The 14,324-nt window shown below is 34.9% G+C and overlaps 1 protein-coding gene and 1 non-coding gene across 2 annotated transcripts in view; both read right to left on the minus strand.

Annotated features, from left to right (window-relative positions):
• NEGR1 (neuronal growth regulator 1) overlaps positions 1-14,324 on the minus strand; it is an 897,928-nt gene that overhangs the window by 104,051 nt on the left and 779,553 nt on the right. The window lies entirely within an intron of this gene.
• TRNAE-CUC (transfer RNA glutamic acid (anticodon CUC)) lies at positions 10,781-10,853 on the minus strand. The gene has a single exon. It is a non-coding gene; the product is annotated as a tRNA-Glu (tRNA).

Genomic DNA, 14,324 nt, shown 5'->3' on the forward strand with positions numbered 1-14,324 from the left:
TACATGTATTATTGAGAGACAAATCACTTACTGCACCAAAAGTCATTAAATCCAATTGTTTTAAGATTTACTAGTATTTCTGATTCTTTCCTATATAGATTCTTTCTCTAATTGACCAGAGAGCCAGTTGGGATTTATCTCTCACATTAAGATATTTCAGTCTTCTTTTTATGTGGTGCGTGCGTGTGTGCAATATCAACTGTTTTATAAAACAAATATCATTTGTTTTATAAAATATTGTAATGATGTTGGCAATAATGTAGCCTGACAAATATAATCTTCTTAACAGATATTTTTACCTCCTCTACAAAGAAATAGGTTATTACAAACATTTAATATAAAATCAATGTTCAGGGCTTCCCTGGTGGCGCAGTGGTTGAGAGTCTGCCTGCCAATGCAGGGGACACGGGTTCGAGCCCTGGTCTGGGAAGATCCCACATGCCGCGGAGCGACTAAGCCCGTGAGCCACAATTGCTGAGCCTGCGCGTCTGGAGCCTGTGCTCCGCGACAAGAGAGGCCGCGATAGTGAGAGGCCCGCGCACCGCGATGAAGAGTGGCCCCCACTTGCCACAACTGGAGAAAGCCCTCGCACAGAAACGAAGACCCAACACAGCCATAAATAGATAAATAAATAAATAAATTAATTAAAAAAAAATCAATGTTCAAATAATTGTTCAAAAAATTCAATATTCCAAAAAATTCTCGAAAACTCGTTACCTGAATATTGGAAAAATTCAAGGAGGCTTGGTAGTTTCTAAGGGAAAATATTAGATGCAGAGAAAAGGAGTTATTTGATCACTTGATGTGTTAGGCAGAATAATGACCTCCCAATGATGACTACATCTTAATTCCTAGAACCTACAAAGTTATTACATTACATGGCAAAGGGGAATTAAGATGGCAGATGGAATTATGGTTGCTAATCAACTGACCTTAAAATAGGGAGATTATTCTGGATTATCTGGGTGGGTTCGATGTAATCACAGGGGTCCGTAACTGTCAAAGAGTGAGGCAGAAGAGTCAGTGTCACAGTCATGTAATATGAGAAATACTTGAATGGCCATTGCTGGTTTTGAAGATAGAAGAACGTAAATAATGGAACTTGGTCTCTAGAAGCTGGAAAAAGGCAAGAAAACAATTCTTCCATAAAGAGTCCAGAAAAGACTACAGTCCTGCTGATACCTTGATCTTAGCCAGTAAGCTTCATTTCAAATTTCTGACCTCCAGAACTATAATATATTTGTGTTGTTTTAAGCCATTATGTTTGTGATAATTTGTTAAAGCAGCAATAGGAAACTAATATGCCTTGGAAATCATTCATTCATGCATCCATTTGTCCATTCAACAATCCTAATTGTAACTGTAATACTAATTGTCTCCTAATTGTAAGACACTGGCACATTCATGTAACTAGGGTTCAGCCAGTAGTGCTGCCTTTTGTTGACTTCTGTTTTCTTTCTTTCCACTGGTAAACCAGGAAGGATTAAATGAGGAATAGATCTTCCCTTTTTCATAGGGATTTTGGGAGGAAATTCTACTTTCCATCAGTGTTTTGTTCTCTCCATTTTTGAGTATATATTATGGGAACTCTCTCCTAATATAAATCTGGGCTCTACATTGGACTTGGTAAAATGCATGCTTATTCCTTTTGCAATGTAAAATATAAAGATATGACTTTCAATTCTTCTAACTTTACATTCTGCTAAAATCTTCCTTACATTAACTCACTGATTCATGTATGCATTCATTCAATAAGTTTTTTTTTGTTTTTTTTTTTTTTTAAAGCGAATGCCGGGTTTTTCTTTTTCTTTTTTTTCTTTTTTTTTAAATTAATTAATTTATTTATTTTTGGCTGTGTTGGGTCTTCGTTTCTGTGCGAGGGCTTTCTCTAGTTGTGGCAAGCGGGGGCCACTCTTCATTGCGGTGCGCAGGCCTCTCACCGTCGCGGCCTCTCTTGTGGAGCACAGGCTCCAGACGCGCAGTCTCAGCAATCGTGGCTCACGGGCCCAGTTGCTCCGCGGCATGTGGGATCTTCCCAGACCAGGGCTCGAACCCGTGTGCCCTGCATTGGCAGGCAGATTCTCAACCACTGCGCCACCAGGGAAGCCCCCCAATAAGTTTTAATGTTCCAGCCACTCAGACACTGTGATACAAAGATTAAAAGACAAACAAACTGGTCTCCTTCTGTAAAGGATCTTGCAAGCCAGAGGTGTGACAGACACATATCTACAAATATAATGCAAGTCATTAAGTGCTTTTATGATTGTGATATAACCCTATAATTTCTTATACAGTACAATGTACTAATATGTACTTGGTAAATACTTATTAGGAACTCATATTCATAAGTCTATGTTATGTTATTTTATGTGCATAAAGTAGGATAAGTGGTCATTATTAGTAATCTTAATACTTCTGCTATATATCCATTTTTTGATTTAAAAGCTTGTTATTAGTACGTGAGGTGTTTGACTCTGAGGCATTGATTGGTACATTTGGTGGTGCTTTAATCTGAGCCCAGAGTAAGTCAAAGGACCAATAGCCTAAAATGATATTTGGAGACAGAGCTGAAGACATATCAAGGAAGAAAGGGTTGAATAAATAGTGAGAGCAGAGAGTGGAGAACACCCCACTTTTTTCATCTTTAAAAAGAAGAGCATCATACTCTAAATTGCATCACAGATTTTCTGCTACAGTTTTATCTGGAACTTAATCAACTAATTATGGATAATTATAATTAATATCTGAATTCATTATATTCAGGCATATTAATTAGAATTTGACATTTATTCTGAGCTGTCTTAAATTCCTTACACTCTAACAATCAGAGAATAATGGAAGCTTGATTGTTTCAAATAGGGGAAAAAACCCACAAACCTTAAAATAAATTTTCAAATAATAGCACAAGTTTGAGAGTTATTTTGTAGGAACTCATCACCAGCTTGTAGAGAGATGTTTGTACTCGGCCATTTTCCTGAGAGATGGCACCAAACTTGTAACTAGGGACTGTGCTTTCACAGACTTTGCTTGATGCCTCCTCACCTCTAGTCTTACTTTCCTACTTTCACAGAATTATATTTGCAAAACATCCAGTAATAGTATTTCCCTGTTTAAAACATTGAATCCTTTTCCAAACAACAAGATAAAGTCCAAACCATTTGGTATGATATTTGGGTTATTTTTACTACCTTGGCTGGTGTCCCCACCATCTACAGAGACAGGTAGAAGTCATCCTTGCTTGACCATCTCTTTGCCCTCCAAATCTAAGCAATAACCAAACCTTGATAAATTTTCCTTCTAAGTAACTTTTGACTAGATTGCATTCTCTCCCTGCTATAACAACTGTCCTATATCAGGCTCTCATCATCTCTCCCCTGATATTATACAATAACCTTTCCTGATGCCAGTCTTGCTCATATCAATAAATCCTTCACCCTGACCCTCAGGGTTATATAGGAAGTCTAATAATCAGCCCCACGTCTCAGGTCAAATAGACCAAGCTTCCAAGCGACGTGTATAATGCCCTTCAGGTCTTGCCCTGTCCACCTTCCTAGTCCCATTATACTCTCTGCTGCTCATTTTGCACTCCAGAAATTACCTGGAATTTCTCTCAGACACACTGTGCTGTTTTATGCCTCTGTTCCTTTGCCCATGCTGAGCTCTCTGTCTAGAATGGCTTTTGACTTTACCTCTATGTTTAAACTACCAGAAAGCCTTTTCTGACATTCCTCAGGCAGGACCAGAGTTCCCAGAGTCCTCTACACATATCTCTATTATAGTACATATTGCATTATGTTAATTTCTTCTGCTTCCATGTCTCTCTCATTATTTGGAAGGTGAGATTCTTGACAGACAGGCAGTGGGACAATCCCTTTTGCATCTCTAATACATAGTAAAGTATCTGACACATTCAGGTGCTCTATAAGCATCTTGCAGTTCTTGGAAATTGACAGAAGCTTTGCAAGCTGACTTTTACTTTTTCAACTTCTGCCAGTATCCTCACTTTTCTTATGCTCTAGCCCTATGGACCACATGTAAGTTTGTTATCCATCCATCTATCCATGGGTAGTCAGGTATATGCCTTTGATCTAGGCACTGAGATTTTTGAATTTTCTATTTAGTTAACAAATGGATAAATTACCCAGCCTTTCCTTGCTCTCATACAATTACTTGATTTTTGATTATTTTCACCCCTCTCTATTCCTGAATGAATTTTACTGACGCACATTACTATTACTCTGATATTCTGTAACCATGTGGGCTACATACAGATTTCTAACATTCATTCCTTCATTCATTTCTTGAGGAAGGATAAGCCGTTGACAAGTGGACATTTTTATTTTCTAGCATAGAACTTGATGATACAATTAAAAAACTGGTTTAATATCCTTTCTCAATTACCATAGGAAGTGCTACCATAAAAAGTATTTTTTTTAGGAAACTTTAATATCTATAGAGTGACGCAAGAGAGTGAGTTTGGGTAGTAAATATCAACTGACATTAAATTTTTTGTTTTTATTTTATTATCTACTTTTTAGATGAGTTAAAAAATGGTAAAAGTTACTTATGACCTAATGTAAACCAAAAGTTGTTATGTAGTTAGTTGTCAGAAAATCTCCTAACTTTTGTATTTAATTTTTGGTTCAAATGTTTTGTTAAGTGGGTTGGTTCAGTATTTTCGTTGAAACCGTCTGGCATACATGGAAAACCTGCTAAGTACCAGGCACAGTAGTAGATAATAAAGATACAGAAATCAAATGAGATTTTACCCTCAGTTTTCTACACTTTCTACTTCTTTGACTTTTCTGGCGTTTCCTTTGTTGGTGATGGTACCCCCATTCTTTGCCAACTATGCCTAATCTATGAAGACCTTGTTCATATATATGATGACTTCCTCCAGGCAAAATTGTCTGCTTGCTTCTCCAGACAGAAATTATGGAATATATGTTATTTTAGATAATGACTAGTTACACATATGCCTGTCTCCTTAATAGATTACAAGCCCCTTTAAGATAATAACCTTATGCTCCCAGCACTCAGTGTATGATACAGTTGTTACTCAATATATATTTGCTAAATGATGAACAGTATCCTTCAGAGGAAGACAGGAAATGGGCTTCCTTGGGTAAGTTGAATAAAAAGCATTTTTCTTTTGAAAAAAAACCAGGAATCCAACAAAGTGAACAATTATTTGCAAAGTAGAGGAATCAGGAATTATTCAATTTAAAGTGGAATTTCTTTACATAATGTGGTATATTCTGGTGAATTTAACTGATTCTGTTTACAAACTCTACATTCTGTTTTTTAAAAAATGATTTCTGTTGTTTAAAGTGAGATACACATACTTGATAATCAAGTATTGGGCATTTTAATTTTGGTTTTGGCATGTACATGCCGAGTGACCTTGGGTAAAACAATCATTTTGTCTCTAAAATGGAACTAGGCTTGTTGCATGGACTTAAAAATGATCTTAAAACACTGATAAATACAATGGGCTTCACAATAGCCATTATTAAATAGTGAAGTTTTCCAAGTGCAACTGAAGGGTCTGCCTTGACTTTTTTGCTTGTTTCTAGATATGGAAAAATCATATTTTTAAAGCACTTCCACTTGTCTAAAGATCTATAAATAAAGTGATTTTTGCTATGAATATCAATGGAATAAACTTAAAAATTAATTAACAAATAATTTTAATCGATGGTTTCTAAAGATTATGTCTAGGACAAAGTAAGGGTAAATGTTAGGTGGGACATCTTATAATACATTAACAAACCCCAGATAGACTAAAAAAAGTTGGCAGAATTCACTTTGGGTGTGTGTGTCTACATGAAGCCAAGTGAATGCTGGTTTGGTTGGACTTTTCACTTTTTGAATAATCACTTTGATGCTCTGTAGATAGTTAAAACCTAAGACTATAAAACCAGAAGTAGAGCATAACTGTGAATTTGATTCTAGACCAGGAATTTCAGCCTTGATTTGTTGGACTCAAGGTTACAGTAGAGCATACTTGTGTAATGCTCTCAGGCTGCACTAGCAAACCAATAGAAAGTTTTAAGTATATTATTTTATCTTATTCAAGGTAGACAGACTTCAACCTTAATCTCCTTTCCATCCTTTAAGAAATAAAAGTCAAATATCAGTATTAAAATATACTTCAAAAGTGATCACAAAATGTAATTTTAAAAAATTGCATGGAAATGGTTAAGTTGCTTTAATAGGACTCAGTTGTTATTGGCCTAATGGTAGGCATTTTTAAACTTGACCATTACCTAGAATAGCATAGGGTCTAGCATGGCAATTACAATAAAAGTAGTCTAAGTTTTCAAATTCACTGCATATCTCATTCATCACGAAAAATGTCCCTTACCTTTCAAACTTTGAGACCCTGAGACTGATCAAAGAAGGGTTTTCTTTTGTTCTTATTACTTACTATATTTCATGACCTTTTCCTGAATAATGATGTTAATAATTAAATTTTCATTCCCTTCAACTGAAACAGATTCTGACTTGTCAAGAATATATAAAAATATATATAAAAATATAAGTTATGACTTCAAGACCTTCATTTCTTTAGAACTTACGTATATAAATGATATAAATCCACTTGCAATATATTTTCAATGTGTCTAATATTTTCATAACTGTATCCACTTTATCTTTGCTTTAACTCTCTGTCAGTAATATTACAAAATATGAAATCTGTCTGGAGTTATTTTATATTCTGTTTTTCCACTTATGTAGAAGCAATAAATGGACTACTTAGAAAATCTGATATTTCTTATCCCCTGAATACTTTTGTGAGAATTTTTCACTTACTATTTTTATTTGGATAATGTGTTTTTCAAGCTTTGTTTTAAATGACTGGGACTTTTAACAGTTTGGCACTATTCATAGGGTAAATTATTTTCCCATCTACCTTTAATGATCTTTTGCTTAGAGTTATATATTGCCAAATTTTTCTTTTTTTGTATCTTGAACGGCAGACTGCACATACTTTTAAAAGCTTTTGTTTATCATTTATACCACTCTTTAAATCCTGCTATAACCACACGTTCAAATCCCTGACTAACCAAACTGTTCTCTGAGGCCTTTAACAAATTCACAATTAATGATGAGTTTCATTGAAAGCTGTGTTTGTTCTTCTACCCTTCAATTCAATTCAACATATATTTATTAATCTTTCCACAATAATCTTTTTTAAAAAAGCTTACATTATCTCCTTCAAAGGTCGCAGTGCTAAGGAATTCAATTTTAAACTATTTTTCATGTGTTCGTAGTTTTGAAACATTGAATCCTAGCAATGAATCGACCAATTTGGGGTCAATGGCTGTTTGATCATTTGAATGGCTGTTGCTTTAGGCATTCTATAGGCAGTGGCAATAAGTATAAGGTCTCAGAGTATTTGAGAGACTATATAGTCTAATATATCAATATGTATATATGTTATACATATGTATATTTTATATACATATATGCTATATATATATGAACATTTTCCTCAAAATTACTCAATTTTCATAATAGCTCTATGTAGTGGGTACTATTATTACCCTACCCCACCCCATTTTACAAATGAAGAATCTGAGGCAGAGAGAGGTTAAGTAACTTGATTCTCATTTACGCAGCTAAAAGGTAGCAGAGCTAGGATTCAAACCTAGGCAGTTTGTTCCAAAGTCTTGTTCTTAACCCTTATGCTGCACATTGTTTGAAGAAATATGAATCTTTGTAGAAGTAAGAATAACTTCTTTGTTTGCTTTATGACGTGAATTTTTTGTAAGAGTTCCTACCATTGAAAGGAACTTGCAGTGAACTTTTGATACAGATGGCCTACTGAAAAAGAGTATTTTTATACTTCAATAAAACTTTCTCCAAAACCACAAAGTTTGCCACCAGACACCACTTCTTAAACTATTTTGCATTCCACTCTTGTTTATTTGAATAGATAAGATAGGTAATCTATCCTTTTAATTTATGAGGACTTTATTCAATAATTCGGGCAATACCTAGGAAGGAAAGTAAGTACTTATCTAATCTTCACTTCAGTCATCTAGGTGACATAGCGATATGGAAATAATTTAATATCCTCTTTAAAAGTGATGGAGAAAAAGAGATCAAAAAGTTTATGAACAAGATTAATAACTCTAAGTTCTCATATAAACCGGAGAATATATAACTCTGTGGAGACCATAAGTATTCATTGCAATCAGACTTAATGAGTGTTTTTATCAGTTAAGAGAAAAATCATATTCAAATGACTGAGTGTTCTAATTATATTATCATGACCCTCAAACTTGGGAGGCTATTAACCCTATCTGTAAAATGGAAAGCTCCTATTAATCCTATTACTTAAACCTTGTATGTATCAACTATAAAATAATTTAAAGTAGACTACTCAAATATGCTTCAGTTTGAGAGGTTATAAAAACATATTTTATAATTTGACCATAAAGTGTTATATTATGAGATTCTTTAAATACATAATCATCGACTTGCTCAAAATTGTTTCATTTGGGGGTGGGGGTAATTCATAATCATCTAAAGTAATTTTAAGCATTTTTTGATTGATTACAATTTGAAATAGATTTTTTTTTTTTAATTTCTAAAACACTCAGTTTCTCAGATCAGCAAATCCTGTTTTAGACTAAAATTTAGAGCCATTTCTGGAATGAGAGGAGAAACAACTATTTAACCAACTTATACCTCCTTATGGATCGACAGCATCAACAAATCCTTTAACTCAGCAGTTATAAGAAATCCCTATGAACTTTTCAAAGCCAAATAACTTTAGCAACTCCACTTTCTTCTTTAAATAGCCAGCAGCCCACATTCAAAATGAACTGCTAAATTCCTATATAACAAGATTAGATCTGTTTCTAATACCAATAGCTTTTATCTCAATTTCATGTCATCCAGAAATGTTCACAGTTGAAAACAACGCTTAAAAACACACTTATGGGGGCTTTCCTGGTGGCGCAGTGGTTGAGAATCTGCCTGCTAATGCGGAGCACACGGGTTCGAGCCCTGGTCTGTGAAGATCCCACATGCCACGGAGCGGCTGGGCCCGTGAGCCACAACTGCTGAGCCTGCGCGTCTGGAGCCTGTGCTCCGCAACAAGAGAGGCCGCGATAGTGAAGAGGCCCGCGCACCACGATGAAGAGTGGCCCCCGCTTGCCGCAACTAGAGAAAGCCCTCGCACAGAAACGAAGACCCAACACAGCCAAAAATAAATATAAAAATAAATAAATAAATAGAAGATTACTATAAAAAAAGGGGGGGTTGCTGAATCCAAAATAAATGTTTATTTAAAACAAACAAACAAAAAACACACTTATAGCAATGGTTTATCTTTTCAGACTGAGTATTTATGGTTGAATTAGGAACTATCTGAAAATAAAAGACAATAACTGAAATAAGTCCGTGGACTTGACAGTTTCAAGAGACCAAATCTTCCACTATAATATTCCAAGAGTGAAAGTATAGGTTTTCCCCCAGCTATTGTTCCCTTCAGAATCACTAAACACTGTTGTTTCATAATGATTTTATAATAATGAAATACCAAACCATTAGTTTTTTAATAGATACTCAGAAAACCTTGTAAACTCTCTACAGCTCTGTTTGCAAAGATATCGCAGAAGCTAATCACCTTGCAACTATTCCACAATGTGACACACATTTACTGCACAAGCCTTAAAGAATAAAGTAAAAGATGTTAGCCTCAAATCAGGGTCAGATCACAAAATCCAAAGGGAGGGCAAATCACAAATAGACGAGGACAAGTAACAGACATTAGAGCAGTGCCGCAAGCACGCGGCCCACATTCAACTCGGTTTTTTTCTATGACAATGCGGAGGTCTTGTTTAATGGAGAAAGTACCCAGACATACTTTGTGAATGTATGCGGATACTGACCTGGACTTGTGACAGGACTAGAGGTAGTAGGCTCAATAATTTCTACAAAAAGGGAAAAGGAAAGAAAAGAAAAACATTTTGTGTATTATTTACAAAGAAGACAAACACTCATGACACAATCAACAGTCATGCAACATATACACAGGTGGTCTTTTATTTGAAGGCTTCCCTGACCATGGAAACCACTGAACAAAATCCAGTCTCTGAGGGGTACACAGCACATCATCACTGTCTTTGACATTAAGTCATCTTTCATTCCAAGCCAACATTTAGGAGTCATTTTCACATTCTAGTCTATAGCATCAAGTTATGCTGTGCTAAGGTTAAGGGCCTGCCCTCAGAGTTCTCAAGCAACAGTTTTCAAGCCTTCCTTCTAGAAAAATACAAGGAGAATGCCTTCTTCTGAGAGAGCTGATGCCAGCTCCTATAAATCATTCAGTCATGTGTTGCTTCTTAATATGTACTAAAAATTCAATCATGGGTAAAATTCAGATGTTCTCAAAATGTCTTTTTGAAGTAAATCTCATATTTTACGAGCATATCTATAGAATTTGGCCACTTGGAGGACCAGTTATGTCTGCCTTTATGTCTCTGTGTAAAAAAGGAAACACATACACACATACCACATACATATACACAAACATGTACATGTTTTGAATGACCTAAAATATATTTGCATGTCTATAAGACATTGCTGGTTATAATTTAGGCATAATTAAAGGGAAACTTTGTTACTGGTGTATAAATATAATTTTCCAGCAGGTATCTAACAAATAATAAACACCATGGCATATATATTTATGGCATATATTTAAATCATGTATTTTTTTTTTTTTTTTTTTGGCCATGCCACGCTACTTGTGGAATCTTAGTTCCCTGACCAGGGATTGAACCCAGGCCCTCAGCAATGAGAGTGCGGAGTCCTAACCACTGGACCACCAGGGAATTCCCTAAATCAGGTATGTATTTTTATTTAAGATGTCCATTTTAACTTATCTTTCAATAGGATTCTTTTTCAAGTGTTAAATGATGGTGATCATTAAAAATACAGTAGTATAAAAATTACACATCACAACTGGCAATACTAAAGGACATGAACAATTTTTAATGAGGGAGAATGAAAATATTAGGAAAACACGGCATTTTTGAGGAACTCTAATAATGTAGCAGCCTGGGAGAATTATTTCAGTATTAATTTCACATAAGTAATGTACACTCCTCTTCACCTAGTTAATTAGCAAGCTCTGTGATAGTGAAACACTAACCTGGATTCTTAGAAACAAGCACAGTGGGTATGGCTATAAGAGGTAAAGGCAGACACCCTCATGCAAAATCTTGTCTCTGAGTATAAGAGATGCTGCAGAGCCAAAAAAAAAACTGTTTTGTTTTTTTATTTGTCAACGTCTTTGGGGCTTGCTTTTGCTGTCTTTCATTGCTTCGTCCACTGATAATGCTATGGCAATTACCAATTCCATTGGTAATGGGAGAGTGTGAACTCACACTCTTATCTATTAGTCTAGTTCAGCTACTGGTTTGAATAATAAAACTCTAGCAAGCATTATGAAATGGAGCTTCCAAAAAACATTTTTGGGTGTCAATAATTTGGGGGACTATAGTCTGTGTCCTAGTCTACAGGGTTGATTCTCTGAAAGAGACATTCTCAAGTGGCTAAATAATTAATCAGATAACAAGCTGCAATTAAAAATTTAAAAGTCTAGCCATCCATCTGGCTGTGTGATTTGGCATTGCTGAGAAGTGGAAACTTACCAAGGCAGCTCTGCATTAGTTTACTTAAAAATGTAAAAGTTTTTCTATTTTCCTTTTTCAAGGAAAGCGATTAATATTTCAATTCCTTCTATGTGTTAAGCAATATTCTAGGTGCTGGGATTACAGTGGCTAATTAAACAGTTAAAACTGCCTGGTCTCATAGAGCCTATGGGTTGTATAATGTAGGGCTTTGAAATATTAAAGTATTCAATCTTTATGTCAAAATTCCATTAATTATAGAAAATTAAAATTTGAACTACAAAATCATAGAGAAATGTTGCTCTCTTTTAGAAACTATTCTTTTGTTAGGCTGGCATAAACCCTCAAATATTTTTATGCTATTGTACTTTTAAATTTTAAAAAAAGCTCTTTCAAAACTAATGAAAATTTATGGTAAACTTAGTTTAATGCTGTATAGTAGATCTCATTAATATACACTAAGGCTGTGTATGTAAGTGAAAGGATTTTATAATCAAAAGAGAAATGAAAGCACAAAATGGCTTGAAAGGTAAAAGCTTCATCAGAATGTTTATTCACGGGAAAACTAAATTCAGTAGGACAGTGAACAGAGTTTTCTATGTTCAGTAATTTGGACATCTGAACTTCAATTTCTTCAACTGTTTGGCTTCCATTGTTTTGAATTTCTAATGCTGATTTGAGAGTTCATTGAAAAAGATGGCGTAGAATAAAACTACAACTTCCTCTCAATACAAGGATGGTAGAAACAAATAGCTATCCCATTGAACCAAGCTCTTCATTGTGCTTGCTTATGTAGAGCAAAATTGCTTATGTAAAGCCACATGGTCTCACAGAAGAGGATTTTAAAAGAATACAGGGACTTAGTGCATGAAAAATTACGTTGCACGCAGGATCCACTTCATAATTTTAGTTTCACAGTCAAAGCAAGCTATTTTTTCCCTACACAGGCCAGGATATAGTAGAATCCCTAGTAGGTAATTTTATGTAAAACAAGACTTGGGACTAGAGAAGTTGGTTGAGTTGGAGATTCAGATTATAAAAAGCTAGAGGTCACACATAGGGCATGAAGCAGAGAAACCAGAGTGAGTGAGGTCAAAGCACCCAGACTGGGAAAAGCTGTTGCTGAGGGTTGTGGACAATGAATGAGAGTCAACTAGAATCCTTGACCTTGATACACTTTGGTTAGTTAAAAAGGACCAGGTAAAACTGGGATCAGATCTCAAACCTGCTATTCTTCAGCTGCATGATGGTGAGCAAGTTAATGAACCTCTCCAATCCCCCAGTGTCCTCATTTATTGAATTTAGCTCCTACTTTGTAGGGATACTGGTAGGATTAAAGACACTTTATATAAACAACCAAGTGAGAGTGAGTAGCAGTAGTAGTCTTTATTACTTATAGAAGTGAATGGAAAAATTAGTGTCTAAATCAATGAAGAGAAAATTAAGTACAGTGTTGGGATTTGGGAAGAGTTTAACTTTACCAAGAAGAAGCAAAGATGGGAGAGCATCATGAACAACTGAAACTATATAAATAACAAAATTCCACCAGGAATGTGGGCACTAATTTTTCCAATTAAAAGGTTAATATACTATGCTTTGGGGTAATTATTTAAGAGTCACATTGACTCTTGGAAGATAACTATAGAATCCAAAGCATTTTTAACAGTTCTGATTTAGGTAAGAGTAGAAATTTACAGATCAAGATCTTATAATTTTTGTGAAAGACAAATGTGGTTTAATTTTTAAATGGGACTTTTGTGCCAAACTGTAGACATATATTATTAACATAAACAGACATACTTAAATTTTAGAATTCCCCCCTTGTAACTCCAAACAAATTAGAATGATAATATTTTATTACTTAGAAAATATATTCTGGGTAATAGTTGAAGCTGACTAGATCAAAATCTGCTATAAATTTTCTTATACTCTTTAAATATCAATTCAATTTTTTATAAACTACGTTTTTTAACAGCTCTTATAACAATATAATTATTATTAAATTAGTTACAATTGATGACGTATATTGAACTCATATGCCAGGCACAGTCACCTATACGAACTCATTTCCTTCTCCCAACAACTCTGTGAGGTACATATTATTATTAATTCCCTTTTTTGCAGATGAGATAATGGAGCACAGAGAGGTTAACTGTCTTGCTCATAGTCACAGCCAATAAGGAGTAGTGATGGGAGAGAGTCAGTGCTAGGATATCTTAGCATTTCATTTTCTCACCTTCCAGAATAAATAACGTCCTCAGTCTCATTATATCTATAATTACTTAAATGGGATATTCTATGCAAGGAATCTTACAACTTTTCACTAATACTAGTTTTCTCAACAATATAGTCTTTCTATTTTAGGTACCTAATAAATGAGTGGCTTCTGTCACCAAAATAGAAGAGAGGCAAATTTAATGTCAATTTCTGGAGGCTTCTATAATAGAGGACTCTGCATAGAGAAAAGGGTTTATAACACATGATTTTCCAATCTTGTTCTCATATTCCAAGCCCACACCAAATATAGTTGTTTGCTTCTGTATAAGCCTTGATGCCATAGAAGGACAATTCTCCAAGTAGCTCAGAGGACGTTATCATAACTGGATTACACAATCAAATAAGAATCTTGAACTTGTAAACTCCTACTCTGTCAGCACAGTAGTTTGACCA

Source organism: Eschrichtius robustus, chromosome 3 (genome assembly GCF_028021215.1).
Source record: "Eschrichtius robustus isolate mEscRob2 chromosome 3, mEscRob2.pri, whole genome shotgun sequence".
Classification (NCBI taxonomy): domain Eukaryota; kingdom Metazoa; phylum Chordata; class Mammalia; order Artiodactyla; family Eschrichtiidae; genus Eschrichtius; species Eschrichtius robustus.